Source organism: Athalia rosae, chromosome 3, assembly GCF_917208135.1.
Source record: "Athalia rosae chromosome 3, iyAthRosa1.1, whole genome shotgun sequence".
Classification (NCBI taxonomy): domain Eukaryota; kingdom Metazoa; phylum Arthropoda; class Insecta; order Hymenoptera; family Athaliidae; genus Athalia; species Athalia rosae.
The window spans coordinates 5012096-5026660 of NC_064028.1; the positions used below are offsets into that span (position 1 = coordinate 5012096).

A 14565-nucleotide genomic window follows, 5' to 3' on the forward strand; every position below is an offset into this window, starting at 1 on the left:
GCTGGCTCCGTTCCGTAGATGTTTTACGTACGTCGGTGCTAGCAAAGCTACGCGACCACGTCGTCGAAGTTATATTGTCCGCGGTGACAATTGGCCGATTGTCGTAGCAGAAACGAAAGGACTCCCACCGAACGGAACTCACAAAAGGCTGGACACACTCGGCCGCGGGCGTTCGAACAAAGTTCCAAAGTACTGCCGATCTATCGTTCAGAGGTGTGTATAGGCGTGAGTAGGTGAGTATGTTCGGTAGCGTAGGTACGCCGGTAACACGTCCGTCCACCTACCCACCTATTCCGTCCTGCGATACGCGAAGGAGAGATGGTGGTCCATACGATACGTACAACGGACAACGACGTGACGCTTTGTGGTCGTACCGCCGTGGGGATATAACACAGAATGCATCTACCGCACCGACAACGTTCCCGCGGTTTTCCCACCAACGGCGTTAACTCTAACCGATAATCTTTCTGCTTCGTTGGCTTTGTTTGTTCGCCACACGGCTTCGAGGAACAATGAAATTCCCTCCCTCCCCCACCCCCCGCGATTATTTCCCGATATAGCTCGCTTATCCGCACCACCCGATTCGCCGCGATGCTGACGGAGAAAATTTTCTTCGACCAGCGTTATTATTGGGCAGATCGGTTTTAGCGACTCGTTCGCAGAAGCCGCCGTTAGGGGTCTGCTTTCTTTTTTTTTAATCGGGGGTTGAAAAAGCGGTCGGAGTTTGTTTTTATTTTTCTGAGAAATCGGAGGGGTCGATGTCGCGCGATCCCGAGCAGAAGCACCGCTCGTATTGTTCGGGATAAATAGAATCGCGCTCAAAAACCCCCTTTAATCGCGTCCCGGCTAGAAAGTGGGGGAAAACTCTCTCGGTCGTTTCAACTGCAGCTCGTAAGAGAACACCGCTTGCTCTCGAACGAGCGTTAATCCCCCCCGATCTGCTTTAATTAAATTTAACATTACGCTCGATGATTATCCGGCCAAGGACGATCATAATCGGCTATATTCTTACTCTCGGTATTAAGCTTCTGCGTAGCAACCTGCGACGCCACGTTCTCTCGATTGTGAGCCAATCTTCTTAGCGGGTGGAGCTGCATATCCGCGACGCTGGAGGATATTCACGTGCACTTTTCACCAGCGTTGCGCAGTCTAGTCGTTTCGAGACTTTGCTCAGTGATATTCCGGGTGCAAACATACCTCGGGATTAACTTCGGTTATACCGTTCGAATTAGATCCGAGGCGTCACGCGTGTTGAAGTAAACTCCGATCTCTTCGTTGTGTTTCTTCGTCGCACTCGGCGAGTCCGCGTGCTATGAGCTTACGTTACGCTTGCGGTATTATCTCGGCTCCGCGGTGGTCGTTTACGTTGGTTTGTTGTCGAGGTCGGGCCGGGGGTCGTTTGAAAGTCGAGCGTCGACGCACCCGGTGTTTGCCGATATCGTTTCCCACCGATACCGTCCGTCGCTGTTTCTTTTTCAACGTTGAGAGCGGGGTGAAATTTCGCAACGCGAACGGAAGAAGCGTCGAAGATTCTGGAACGCTACGACCGGAAGACCTCGTCCCTCGGCTGGAGAATGTTACTAGAAATTCCGTACGCTCGAGAGTCTTCGACTTTCTTCAAATTTTCCCACTCTTATTCTCAGCTCCTCGACCAAGTTACGTCCGTTCGTTTATTTATTCGAGTCCGAAGTACGGCGGGTACTCGACGTTTTGCGCTTTAGTCGAAAACTCGTCCAATTTTCGGCGATAACGACGTCGGACCGATGCGATTCTCGTATATTCGTCGGAACGGTGAAGAAAAACACATCTCCGTATCGCCCATCGCCGGCAAACATTTGCAGCTTAATTTTCACCGCTTCCTACTCAGCTCGCACACACCGATTCTTTTTTCTTCTTCTCGGTTTCTCTTTCTTTTTGCGCTTATTTTTTTTTTTTTTCTTTTTCGTTTGTTTGTTCTTTTTTTTTTTATTCGGGTTTTTTCATTTTTTCACTCGCCTCGTCGTACGGACTCGAAAAATAGCTCGATGTCGTTCCATTGTGTGTGAAACCTGCTGTAAAATGCTTTGTCCCCGTACATACCAACCCCCTCACTCTATTTACCCTCACCCGACACTCAATCTATGTGTATATATATATGTACACACGTATACGTAGTCACGTGTATATATACCTACCGCACCTTTCATCGGTGGAACAATGCCTAGCTGCAGCTAGGAAAAATAAAAATGTATGTTGCGAGAGAAAGAGCAAATAATTAGTGAAAAGGAACCGAGAGATGAAAAAAAAAAAATAAAAATAAAAATAAACGATACTCGGACCGTAAGTATAATGTATAAGTAGTTTTGCGGTGGAATTGCGTTATTCGTTGTTTGGATAATTTTTGGGGTATCGGAGCGAATATCGCGGTAAACTCGGTTACATCGGTCGTCGCCCGTTAGGCAATTGACCGTTTCGAACGAGGCGAACATTTCTTCTGGAAGATTAAATTTGCGCGAGCCGTAATTCCGACCGGGCCGTATACTTTTGCGAATACGGATCGAGTTTTATACCTTGCACCCGGTAAATTCAACATTGTCAGTTAAACGCCGTTGGTTCAGTTTTGCTCGTGGATCGTTCAACGTTACGATTCCAAAGTATTCGCTGCAGCGTGCACAGTCGAACGAGCGTATTTACAAACGAGGAGATATAGTACAACGCGAACGTTACTCCGGGGTAGCTTACGCTCGCCATCTCGCGAATATGGAAAACTAAGCTCACGGTGTTCGAACCGAGGTTTCTCCGAGCGATCTACAAGGTGGGCCGAGTGTGTAGGCGTTGGATTTTATTCCTAGAAAAATCGGGAGCCATTTATTTTTGAAATTGGAAATATTAGGTTCCCGTGTACCACGAATGAGAAACGAGAGAGGGATGGAAATCGATGGAGGAAATATTTCTGGCTTCCCGGTCCCTCCCGAGGACCAGACATTCTCCTCCTCCGGTGGTGGTGGTATAGGCTGTAAACGGCGGGCGTCGTCTCGCGAGGTGGGGTGATTTCGATTTTTTTTTTACGGAATACCCAAATTACAAACTGATTATGATAACGAAGATAGCTTTGAAGTTTGAAAATGTGTCTTCGGGTATACGTTGGGCGGAGGTATCCTCTCTACTCGAGATTCGGGGTGGTATTATATTATTTTGACGAAACTAATTGAATTCTCGGAAATAATAATGCCGCGCTAATTAAAGCCTTTCTCGATTGCGGACGGTGAGAGAGAGAGAGAGAGAGAGAGAGAGTGTATCCATCTCATATCCTTGGGCTGACAACGATAATTACGAAGATGAAATTTCCCGTTCAAATTTCATTCGCGGTTGAGAGTAAAATTTATTCGCGGCCAATTTTCATCGAAACTCCTCTTCTCTTAATTGTACTCCACTCGATAACGACGTCCTCGACGTAACTTTCTTGAAAACTGTGGCGTCGGTCTCTTTCAGGCGAAGCATCCAGAATTTATTTCCTTTATATCCTACGGAGCCGGATCAACCGATTTATAACAATGGAAATACTTGATGAACCAGCGCTGCAAATGAATCGAGCTCATCAAGACAAAGAAACGCGGAAGACGAGATTTCTAATTGGGGCTTTTAACGGGGTTGTATCCCGTGGTAAGAGACGATCTGCGAAAGATATATATATATATATATATATCCATACCTCGAATCCACAGCTACCGACAATAAGAAGCCAAAGTCGACAACCTTCGCCGTACACACCCCATCCTAGAGTTTGTTGTTCTTCTCACTTGTGCGCCCCCTTATAGTTTCATCGACCCTGCGGCTCAGTTTTCTACGTGTTGCAGTAGAGATATAAAACTGTAACGCGGTAGAACACGGTCGGACACGTAGCCCTTTAATTCCGTGTTTTCTCCGTCGCGCGACTACAAGTTCGAAAAATGCCTGCAGCCAAATATCAGCAAACACACGTACGCGGGGTGGAATGGGGGGGGGGGGGGGGAGGGAACATTTCCACCCTTCGAAAATAGTATATAAATATACACGTCTCGTCTCCTTTCCAGGCTTCTAAAAACAAACGTCGGTAGCGTTGCCAGGATCAAGTAGGGCATTGAGGCGGGAGGGAGGAAAATAAAGTGAAAGAAAAAAAAAGAAAAGGAACACTCGCGGATGGGAATAACTTTTCCAATCTCACGAAAGACACTGCACGCGTATCTACACGGACGAAGCACTTATTTATGGGCGCAAACACATTCCCCCCCCCAGTGGGATGAGCCGCGTATTTCGATTATACTGATTGATCGTTTGACCTGGTATTTAATTCCGTCAAAATATATTTACTCAATTTTCAACGAATTTACACGCGTCTTTTGCCTCGAAAAATGAACGATGATTTTCAACCCTTGAAATGGGTGACAATAAACGAATGAATCGCGCCTCGAACGTAATTCGATCGAACGAAGATCAGGTTTCGTTTTTGCGAATCTCTGAGATAATTTTTTCATTTTTTCCCCCATCGGACTTCCGTATTTAAATTTCCGAGTTCGGAAGTTTGTTCCGTTCAACGCACGGCGAACAAACCGGTATTTCGAGGGTTCGAATCGCCCCGGCACCGTTATACGCGTTGGAAGTCCTTGAAGTGAAGTGGGACAGTGACGATAATTCGAAGCTAAAGAATTCAAGCCCGCTAGCAATTTAGCCGCTGTAATCAATTTAGGGGTTGCGACGACCGCAAGCGGAACGCCCTTATCGCGCGGTGGGCAGATACCGGGTAACTTTGGCTGTCGGTTCTACGTGGTACTTTTCGACGTTTTTTTTTTTCTCGACTTTCCGACCACCACATCCATTCCGGGTCAATTTTGTCCTCCGTCGTCGTTTTATGCCTAAGCCTATTAAATCCATGTGTCTCTTTACCCCCAATATTATACCTTGCACCGGCGTACGGTTGACCGCCGACGCCATTACAGGCCGATGAGCGTAGTTACGAGACTCGACGTGAAATTTTCAACGAAGAATAATCATTGACATGAGCGTTCCGATCAGTAGGCGGTAGGTTAAATGAGTGACCGGTTTATTTTCACTTTATTTCATTGTCCGTGACTTTGCGTTTGACTTTTTTTTCACGTTCACGTACAGGTATTCGAAATTCCCATTACCGTACGTCATCCATCCACGTCCGTCATCGTCGCGGAATTTGATTTTTCTTTTTTCTTTTTTTTTGTTTTTTTTCGTTTTTTTTTTTTTTTCCATCACCTTTTCCTTTGTCGCTATTCATAGCGAGTCCTCTTTATATACGGTAGGGTATTCATTTTACTATACTTCGGCGACTGTGAACGCGAGTATGTACTTTATTTGTCCTTTTGTGTAGGGGTGGGTACGCGTGTAACGCGGCGTACAATTCCACGACTGCATTGCAGAAATTCGTCGGGTTCGCGGTGTTTGAAATCAATTTTGACAACACGTAGAGCTCCGTCACGGTTGCGCGAATCATCGCGGAAAGGTCACCACACGCTTTGCATTCATGAAATGAAAAAAGTAAAAATCGCGAACAAAAAAAAAACAAAAAAAAAACGAAAAATGTATCACGCGCGAAAACGAACGATGTAAAAAGTGAGAACGGAGGAGGAAGGAAGGAAAAAAAAAAAGCAGAAAAAAAAACGTTAAGCTCGTCAATATTAATTAATGACTTTAGTTACGCCAATGGCGTTCAATGGGATAACTGTGACTCAATCACCTCTCGTCGCCCGCTGTGAATTATACCGCGGTGTACGCGTTCGATTTTATTTATTTATTTTTTTTCTCTTCTCGATTTTTGATGAAATAATTTTTTAGCTCAAAAATTCCGCAAAGTTTTCAAAATGAACCTTTCTAGAGTAAGTTACTTACTTTTTCTTTTCTTTTCTTTTTTTTTCGTAGACATCGTTGATTGCTCCGGTCAAAGTTGTAATTATGATTAATAACCCGGTTCTGCTAAAAGTGTAACTGGAAAGAAATCGCGATGAAGGTGAACAGCTTGAAAAATTATTGAAAAACTTTCAATCGGCTAATAAAATACAATCCCGGTTTTACTTTGGATTTTTTTTCTCTTCTCGTCCCTATTAGTTTGAGGAGAAAGTTTTCAGATGGCGACGTTTTTTAGCGACAGGAAATATCCCTCGCGTGATGAAAGAAGAAACTTTTCGTTATATTTGATCGACTCTGCAGCGATCAATGAGAGATGACGATGAAACGCTTTTCGGTAAACTCGATTTCGTGAAACTGTAAAGTGAAGGGAATAAATGAAGCGTAAGTAGCGGGAAAATATTGAAAAATTTCAGAATTTAATTCTACGCGACTACTAACTCGATTTCTGACGCGGTTCAACGATTCTCGAATATTTTTGCGATACCGAGCTCTCATCCGCAACTCGCACAACGTACGATCGAACGGGGTACCTTGTCATCGCGAATAATGAAGCGCGACTCGAAAATTAAGGTGAAATCTTTGACCTTGTCGTCGTTTCGGTGAACCGAACTTTGGGCAAGTTTCAGTCGGTCAGAAAAAAGAAAATCGGACTCAGCGCCCTGTGATAATTTGCATTTTTTTTTATTACTCCTCACGACGCGAAATCCGTCCCAATTTCGCGGTGGAAAAAACTAAAAAGACACGCGCATCGCCGCGATCCTCGGTTCTCATTACGATCGGATCGAAGGCGGGCGGAGTCGACGTAGCGTCAACGAGGCGACGTGATACGAAACGGTTCGAAACGCGAAAAGCTCTTCGAGGATAAATTTAAGCGACGACGTCGAAATTCCTGCGCCCGGTAGCACGACCGGTTATAAAAATTCCGAAATTTTCACGGCGTAGCGAGATCTGCGAGCTTTCGCTTCGCGAATAAATGCACGTCCTCTTTACCTCCAATTTTTCACTCTCCGTTAGGTCACACGGTCCCTATGGGAGGAGCACAGAAACTGCACCGCCGTCTCCACATATCACCGAAGGAGAGCTGGATTCGCGGAGGACACTCTGCACCGAACATATCCCTCGCGCTCAACGAGGATAATTTATTCTCCTGGATCATACGTATCTCCGCGTGTACCGCGGTTTACATTCGCCGTTCACGATGCGCGAACGGGTCACCGACCGTCTAATATTTATAAATTATTTGATTTTTTTCCGAACTAGACCGAACGTCGACCGGTCGCGTAGAAATTGTCGAATTTTTTCCGTTGAGCGAGGTAAGTTTGCGAAAAACGGGACGGACGCGCGAAATCCTGCGGGAGTGTCCGATGAATATTTACTCGACTTTCCGTCTGGGTCAGGTGAAGCGTTATCCGTGACTCGGTAATTAGAAAATTTCACCGTACGAGGGGCAACTTTTGTGTTCCGTGTGTACAAAGTTCTGAATTATCGAACGTGAACAGCGTGCGGGGATCAAACACGTTACTAAAATGTTTACTCCCGGAATATCTGCCGTCCTCGATGTACTTTGGAGAGCTTAAACGCGCCTGGCATAGGGGCGTACTTCCAACTACAGATGGGAATTAGTGTTACCACGCTTCCCGCGCGACGTGTATACGCTTTTGAGTTATGCTGAAATCCAAAATTCCTGGATTATTAAAGAGGATTTCTCCTCGTTTCCACTTTCGTCTAATTACGGTCAAGCTGCACGCTTCGGGATCAGCCGGGATTTACCGAGATCCCCGAAGAATCCTCGTTACTTCGCCGTGTCCCTCGACTCGACTAAAAATCGCGATTCGCGCCCCCCCTCGCCCACATTTTAAGGCGCACCTCGCCTCGCAAAAAATATCGCCTCGGTTCAAAGAATAATCGAAAGACTGAAATTCGATACCCTTATATACCTCGGAGGATGCAGAGGGACCGCGGCGATACGGCGTATCTGTATGAATTTTTCGAATTAGTTTCGAGGCAATAAAACACGGATAATATACAACATCACGCTCGCACACATAATAAAAGCGATCTTGCGAGCGCGAGCCTTTGAGCAGTTTCCTCCTCTAGTCCGGTTAATAAAGTCACCGGCTGTAATGTTTGTGACTACTATTATTTTTTCTTGGTAGCGTAATAGCAGCCTCTCAAAGAGGGAAACTTATACTTTGCTAGGGCGTAGTTCAAAAGATGGCAGAATTCAACAACCGGGATGCAATTACCCTCTGGGATGAGAAAAAAAAAAAGAACAAAAAAAAAAAATTGTTGAACAACGATACGGCGATCTTTGTCAAACTTTGAAATGAAAAAGATGAAAAATAATGCTCTTCTTCGTACCCGCGGCGTCCGATAGACCGTTCGAAAAGCAGAGCTCGATTTACACGGTGTACCGTATGCACGGTACACACCACATAGGTATATCGCCGGTGTTCTGTAATTTACTCGATAATTATTATCAAGAGGTTATTCAACGTGTTTTTCCGTTGCAACGTCGAGTATTAAGGTCACCCCATTAACGACATCGATATCGCCGTACGTCGGGGGCCGCTATAAGTTGCGTCTAGACGTTCAATCGGGTGGCTCGCCTCGTTGCCAGTGCCGACCCATCAGAACGTCGTGCGTATAGTCGTAGCTCAGATATATACGTATATACATGTAGATATAGTACGTAGTTTCTAATAACGTTACCATATTCCGAGTAAATTGGATGGGTGAGATTTCATCGTCGGTCCAAAGGCCTTTCGGTATCCCTGTACCCGCCAGTCACCCTAACACCGCGCTGCACCGCGATAACCGATGAATAGGAAAAAAAAAAAAAAAAAAAAAAAAAAAAAAAAAAAAAAAAACAAACACCGGAGTATTTCCCGAAATTGAATTTGCCATATCCCAAAACCAAGGGCCACCGAAATCACCCTTTCACTCGATAAATTCCCTCTCCCCTTAGCCGTATCGTTTCGATACCCGAAAACATCCCCCTCAACCTTCGCCCGGACATAGTTTTCCTGATTTTCCAACGTCTCTTTTTTTTTTTAAAGTTTATTCGCACCATCGCCGTTACTAAAAATCGTTGAATTTACTCTATTACTAATATAACTAATTTACTAATTTATTAAACTATTCGAGAAAAAATGAAAAACTAAATAAAAAATCAATTTTCGATTTTTCCTTTCCTCCCCTCAGCCCGGACGGGAACGATCCCTGCAGTAGCGAAGGTGTGTGCAGTGTTTTGGTGCGAATGAGTCACGGATTATCGGCAAAAATCCACGTGGTTCGGTGGCGTGGGGGGTCGGTCGGCGACCGCCGCGGTTATGCAGTCCGGCACATCCGTTGAAAGAATTCAACGGCCCACAGAATACAAATGCCTCCGCGGGCGGATGGTAACGCCAGATTATTTGGGTCGCGGTGAGATATGTGAGTGAGGATGGCACGAATAAATTCTCAACGAGAGCATGTTACTGCGGAACGTTCAACGTACCGTATTACCCGGTTCTCCCATCATTTAGACTTAGGATAAAAGGAGGTAAGGGAGCGAAGATGGGAGGGAGACGAAAAAAATCAAACAAAAGGAAAACGATTACTGTACCGGGCGATGCACGGATGATCTTTCGAAACGAACGGTTTCCAACGAATATTCGATGGAAAGTACCGAACGAAAAAAACGGAAGGGAAAAATCAAAAAAAAAATCAAAAAAAAAAAAAAAATGATAATTAAACGTCCTCGCGTGAAAAATCGACTCGTTTCGTATTTTTCGCAGCGCGTCAAATTATATCACGTCAAGTGCAGTCCGGATACCCCCTCAGTTTTCACAACAACAACGTCGACAGCCAAGTAATTAACCGTAGTGTCTATGAATATAGATTTCTTTATGACTAGATTATTCGATTTTTTAGACGAAGGTGGTTTTTTATTTTATCTCTTTCCCGTTATTTCTGCATGCGAATGTAGAGCTCGCTGTTCCGAACGGTGTACGAAGTGGGGGGGGGAAAAACGATGAAAAAATCAGGCAATTTTGAAATTTGAATGAATCGCACGTGCCAGCGATTCTTGGCAAGCGATTTTTTGAAAACTATTTATTTTTTTCATTTTTGGAGGATCCCGAGATTCTTCGGTGACCGATGGAGATTTTCCATTTTTTTTTTTTCTCCCCCGGTCCTTTCGGTATCCTCAAATTAAAAGTTGGCCAAAGTTCCCTCGAGCGATTACCGGCTTTTATCGGAGATTCGGAATCGCGCACCTATTTTTTCCCCCTCCTTACGAGAGCGTAACTACCAAGTTTACGTTGAGATTACCGTTTTCATTATCCGCAAGAACCATATATCGTAGGAATTCAGGTTGTCGTTGATACTTTGGACTAACAAAATACAAGACAGATTCGAAGTTGGAGTTAAGTAACCGGTCTGGCGGTGTTGGCTTTTTCGCTAAGCCGATTCACGATCGCTTTTCTCGTGCGACTCGCAGTATTATACATGCATACCCTGGTGTTATATCACGTTGTACTTCGCGGGGTGGTTTATGCGATAGTCGTTCGAGGGTGGCTCGGTACGTACGAAGATATCGGCAGCCGGCGTCGCAGACGCAGGCCCCCACCGCGGGACCTTCTCGGGTGTATCGGATAGACGTATCCGCGTAAACGTGGTCAGAAAACGTTCGCGACGAATGAATGAATTTTCTTTTTTCAGTCGTAGCAAACGGCAGGAAACTATCAGTTTTAACGGACGGTTGCCGCTGCCGTTTGGCTCCCTGGGCGTGTGTACCGGGGGGGTAGTATGGAGGAGTACGTCGGTTTTCCTTAGCTGGTGGTTTTCTGTAATCGGGGTTGTTACCCCCTTTTACCCTGGCGGTTCCGAAAGCCTCCGATTTTTACCGAAAGTACCCGAGTTATTGCGTCGCCAGGGTAGGCAGAGGTAGGACAACTACACCCGCCGCTACGCGACGGCAATTCCATAAATCAGCGTCTCTTTCCCACTTTGATTAACGAGTTTTAAAGCACCCTATCCTTTTTTTTTTTCTTTTTCATAATTTTTTTTTTTTTTCCTCCTCATTTCTACTTGTGTCTTTCTCCCTTCTCCTTTACCGCTTTTTTGCTAATTCTTTTCCCTCGCATTTCTTTCTCGATGTCACCCTCCGTTTCTGGAAAACGGTCTACCTCCGTACTGCGGGCGATGTCTGAAACCCGTCACGAGATATTCTTCGGACGAGTGAGCAGCTAATTAAGGGATATGAAGTGGAAACTAAATCCTCACTTAATCTAGCAAAGCTTACACTTTATCTGCGAAGGAATAATATGCCGATATCATTGTTGATAATTTTATCATATCAACGGTGTTTATGCAGCTTTTCTATCGGAATGCACATAATATCGCGTCGCGAAATATATTTAATGCACGCGGTCTCGGCAATAAGTCGGGAACTTAAGCGTGGAACGGGGTGGCTTTACGGATCGAAGATTTGCGTTTAGGATCAAGGGAAAATCTCTACGTTATACTTTTAATAATCCGGTGAGAAGCGATGGAAAAATTTCGCGTAGTAAAGCGGGATATAAAAATCTCACCGTTGGGGCGAGTGGTTAGGTAGCTCTTTCGTCCCCTTCGATTTTAGAAAATTTTTCTTCCTTTTTTCTGCCTTTTTTTTTTTTTTTTTCTCCACCACCTCCCTCGATCTTCGCACGATACGTTTTTCGACGACTACGAAAATTTCCAACTCTTCTGAAAAGTGTTCGCGGCTCCGAATGAAAGATCTTTTTTTTCCAACCGGTAATATTTTTGTAAACCCGGGGAAAAAAAAGCCCTCATTGGTAACGATACTTCAAGCTTTACTCCGCTGAGCTCCTTATTTTTTTTTTTTTTTCGCACCCCTTTCGTCGCGAACTACGTCGCGAGGATAGACGCCCGGAGAAATGAGGAAAGGGAAAAGAAAAAAAAAAAAACAGAGAGGAAAAGAAAAATAACAACGGAAGGAAAGGAACTCGCTGCGTGGCTACGTCATTTTTCGAGCTTTCCAGAAAGTAAGGAAAATCGTCTTCCTCCGGGGTTCCAGAAACTCGCCAATCTTTGCTGGAAATAACGTTTCCGCACTCGGTGAGTAAGTTTTGCATTCGTACCGCGGTATACCACCTACATAAGGTGGAGGTAAATCGAGGTCGAATTGCGTTTTCAAAGCTTATTTGTCGACGATGAAACTCCCGAGTTTGAAGAGGAGGTTTTCAGAATCAGGAGCTGCGGTACGGGTACGCGGAACTTTATTTGAGTAAATTAGGTGCGAATTGATTCCACGCTGTTTGCCGAATAGTCGGAATATCAGTCGAACGGTTTTTTGGTTCGCAACGATCGGATAGCAACTTCGTGATTTTGCTATTTCGTCTGTGATATTTGGCTCAAGAAATGAAAAGCGACCGAACGAACGGAGGCCGACGCGATTTTCGCCAACGGTCAAACGACTCGACAACGGATCGCAGTGAACACGCCCGATAAACGCTATCGAATATTTTACGGGGCGAATTTTTTCGGCGGAAACGAATACGCCGGAACACTCTTCACTCCCCGTTTTCAATCGATGGATTCTTCGCGGACTTCGCGGCGCAGTTGTAACGCGTAACAACTGCGGTAGGTCGCTTTTCATCAAATTGATTTATGAGTGACGCTAGTTTATCGATGTAAACCGAGCGTCACGTCCGGCCACGACGTACCAGATCCTGACAAATTATAGCCTACGGACTGGACTGCACGTTCCATGCTTTATCAATGGATATACATATAACAGACGGGTTGAATTGTTCGGATGTATAATAATTAACCGAGTTTCACTCGGGCTTTGGGACGGCGTCGGTACAAACCGGACCTAACAAGAGTAAGTTTGACTAGCTGCTAATTCAAGTTACGTGCTTTAACTAGACACGTCTTCAACCGTCGTCAAAAACTTTCCACCGAATATAGATCGGGTGCTCGCGGTGGTCGGTATTTTTGTATATTGTTTTTTCCAACGTAAAGTTTCGTTATTAATTCCAGCGGAGGAATAATAAATCGCAACGCCGTACGAAACGCGAGGCGGAGGAGGAGGAGGAGGAGGAGGAGGACCTCCGTCAGGGCCACCGAGTATTTCGGCCCTCGACATCCTCTTTCTCTCGCTGAGGGGGGGGAATGGGATTTTCGTGTACATTGTATCCTCCGACGCGATCAGTGTTATGACGAGGATTTCGGATTTAATGATAATTAATTATTGAGGACCTCTCTCAGAGCCCGGGCCCGACCCAAACGACTCTTTGGAAACCGACGCGACGCAACCCCGTCTTTCGAAACAAAAGAAATCCTCATCCGCGATCATCGTTCTCATTCTCCTTATCACCGGAGTGAAGTGAAGTGGAGTGGAGTTGGTTCATCGACGTAGTTTTCCAGAGAACGGGAGAACCGTCGCCCCTCGCCCACCCCCTCGAAATACGAGCTTCGTATTCTCGGGTCGGTAGAAATTACGTCGAAATTTCACCCGCTTTAAGGTACGGCGGGTCGTGGCCTCGCTTCGTGTTACGCGACGCTGGATTTACCTACCCCCCGCTTCCAGGAACGATTCTTCGTTCGTCGAATCCGGAGTAAACGAGGTGCGAAGAGTCGAGTCCACCGAATCACGACGCATATTCTTCGATTTTTAGCAACCTCGGCGCGATCCGGATTTCGAATCGGGGGGAACGGAGCCGTTGCCGGGACAAAAACTAGCCCCCTACCACATTCGACAAATTATATGGGAACCGGTCCCGAAAAGTTGCCGAGCGTCGAGAGGAGCTTTCGTCAATTAGAACTAATTGCGGGGGAAGTATCGCGCGAGAATGGGTTAGGGTGTTCGAATGACAAAAAGTAAGGACTCCGCGGAGGGAGTATTTCTTGCGAATGGCTCGCTTCCTCCGTAGGGACGAGAGAGAGAAAGAGAGAAGTGCCAAGGGACGAAATTCGGCCAGGTGGGTGTATCCGTGCGGTTTCGTTTGTTACGAGTCCCGCACCGTTCTCTCGGGGACAAATGTCGTCAGGGCAAACCACCGTCGCGGCCGTTCAACTCCTACGATGTTTTCATTGATTAACAATATCCCTTCACCGTTACGCCTACATCTTCCCACGTCCTCGTAGACGTAGAAACTTTGTGGATTCAGTATTTCGCTTAGTCAACATATCCGTTATCCCCGTCTTGACCCGTCTGAGAGAAATTATTTTATTGTCCCTTTAGGCCAAGAGCTTTCTGATTTATACGTGTAAATTTTATGCCTCCCCTCCCCCCCAAGTTCGTACAAATGTTCAACTTTTATAGCCTGCTTCCGAGGAATGTTTTTTTTTTTTTTTCTTCCTTCACCGTCTAGAAACTCCCGAGTTTTGTTTTTTCCTAGTTTTTTTTTCATTCCGCTTCATCCATGCTCTTAAAAAAATTACCAACCGTCTAACGGCGCAAAACTCGTGTGCAGAAAAATTTTCATTGTTAGACGAAGTGTTCTTCTTTTTTTGTTCCACGGTGTTTCCCTTTTTCCAACTTGAGCGTCGGTCGGCCTTCCTTCCCTGTACATATGTACGGTAACGGGGAGGGACGGTGAATATGTTTCGGTAGGCGATGGATAAATTTCACGCAACGACAACGTTCATGAAGTTTTTCAAGCATAGAACCGACATCGTTAC

General features: G+C 45.5%; 1 protein-coding gene across 3 annotated transcripts in view; it reads right to left on the reverse strand.

Annotated features, from left to right (window-relative positions):
* The window catches only part of LOC105691643 (chymotrypsin-2-like), a 94133-nt gene that overhangs the window by 12030 nt on the left and 67538 nt on the right, over positions 1–14565 (reverse strand). The window contains exon 1 of one of the 3 annotated variants that reach the window (XM_048651829.1): positions 3692–3944. The exons of the other annotated variants lie outside the window; for them this stretch is intronic. The gene's annotated coding sequence lies outside the window, so the exon portion shown is untranslated. Of the gene's footprint in view, positions 1–3691; positions 3945–14565 lie in introns of those variants that run through there. 3 annotated transcript variants of the gene reach the window in all.